Source organism: Dromiciops gliroides, chromosome 5 (assembly GCF_019393635.1).
Source record: "Dromiciops gliroides isolate mDroGli1 chromosome 5, mDroGli1.pri, whole genome shotgun sequence".
NCBI classification, from domain to species: domain Eukaryota; kingdom Metazoa; phylum Chordata; class Mammalia; order Microbiotheria; family Microbiotheriidae; genus Dromiciops; species Dromiciops gliroides.
Window position 1 is genome coordinate 93344222 of NC_057865.1, and position 2089 is coordinate 93346310.

General features: G+C 44.5%; 1 pseudogene; it reads left to right on the forward strand.

Annotated features, from left to right (window-relative positions):
* The first annotated feature begins 1129 nt into the window (after positions 1-1129).
* Positions 1130-1788, forward strand: LOC122729672 (annotated as a pseudogene).
* The last annotated feature ends 301 nt before the right edge of the window (positions 1789-2089 follow it).

Below are 2089 nucleotides of genomic sequence, written 5' to 3' on the forward strand. Positions count from 1 at the left end.
ATGCACATTAAAAGAGCTCTGTGGTACCACCTCAACCAATGAGATTGGTTAACATGTCAGAAAAGGAAATTGAGAAATGCTAGTGGGGATATGGAAAAAATGAGACACTAATGCACTGTTGGTGGAATTGTGAACTGGACCAACCATTCTGGAGAACAATTTGGAACTGTACCCAAAAAGCTATAAAACTGCATACTCTTTGATCCAGCAATACAACTACTGGGTCTATATTCCAAAGAGATCAAAGAAAGGGAAAAGGCATTATACATACAAAAATATTTATAGCAGTTCTTTCTGTGGTGGCTAAGAATTAGAAATTGAAGGGATGGGGGAAGCTAGATGGCACAGTGGATAAAGCACCAGCCCTGGATTCAGGAGGACCTGAGTTCAAATCCAGCCTCAGACACTTGACACTTACTAGCTGTGTGACACTGGGCAAATCATTTAATCCCATTGCCCCACCAATAAAAAAAAAAAAAAGAAAAGAAAAGAAAAAAAAAGAAAAAAAAAAGAAATTGAAGGGATGTCCATCAATTGGGGAATGGATGAATACATGGTGGGATATGATTGTGATGCAATACAATTGTGCTATAAGAAATGACAAGCAGGATGGTTTCAGAAAAATCTGGGAAACTTATATGAACTGATTCAAAGTAAAGTGAGCAGAACCAGGAGAACATTGTACATAGTAACTGAAATATTGTAATGATGATCAACTGTAAAAGACAGCTATTCTAATCAATAAAATGATCGAAGATAATTTCCAAGTACTTGTAATGAAAAATGTTAAACTCCTCCAGAGAGAACTGATGAACTCTGCAGTATACCGTGTATGATGTCACATGTATAACGGATGTCATATTACCCCCCTTCTCAATAGGGAGAAAAGAACTGGTGAGAGGGATAGAATTTAGAACTCAAAATTTTAATAAATGAATGTTAAGATACATTTTTAAAAAATGGAGTTTGGGGGAGAGGAGCGCAGCCAGTCCACAGATCCGGTCCCAGCAGACCAGTCACCTCAGAGCCTCATTGGAGGCCTCCTCTCCCCACTAAGTGCCTCTGCACTCAGTATTCGCCTCCTACCCCATCCCCCACGTTCATTGGTGCCACTATTGTGGTAGGGGCCATGGAGGGTCAGGGAGGCATAGCACGACCCAATGGACCAGCTGCTGGTAACAAAATCTGCCAGTTTAAAATGGTCTTACTGGGGGAGTCAGCAGTGGGCAAGTCAAGCGTCCTCTGCTTCATCAAAGGACAATTTCACAAATATCAGGAGAGCACAATTGAAGCGACCTTCCTCACACAGACTGTCTGCTTGGATGACACAATGGTCAACTTTGAGATCTGACACATGGCAGGACAAAAACGATATCACAGCCTGGTCCCTATGTACTATTGGGGTGTTCAGGCAGCCATTGTGGGCTACGACATCACAAATACAGATACATTTGCACCGGCCAAGAACAGGCTGAAAGAGCTGCAGCAGCAGCAGCAGCAGCAGCTTAGTCCCAACATAGTCATTGCACTCGCCAGCCACAAGGCTGACCTGGCCAGCAAGAGAGCTGTGGATTTCCAAGAAGCACAAGCCTACGTAGATGACAACAGCTTGCTGTTCATGGAAGCATCAGCAAAGACAGCAAGGAATGTGAATGAAATTTTCATGGCAATAGCCAAGAAGTTGCCCAAGAATGAGCCCCAGAATGTACCTGGTGCCAGGGCCATAATTAGGGCGTGGACTTCCAGGAAAACAGCCCAACCAGCAGGAGCCAGCCCTGCAGCAACTGAACACCCACTTGCCTGCCCACTGCCCCCCCACCTCTCCCAGCCTGAACAACCTGACTGGAATCCACTCTAACCAATCGCACTTAACGAGAGCCAGCTGCCGTCATGGGGTGCGGGGGGGGGGGGGGGGGGGGGGGGGCATTGCAGTGATTTCTCCATATATTTTTTGATCGTATGCTGGAGGGAGCTATTCCACCGGCACCTTTCTGTACAAATACTAATACAATTTTAAGTCTTAAGTCAATTTTTTAATATATATGAACTTCAGCTCTTCCTACCCCTCCCCTCTTATTCTTTTCTGGTG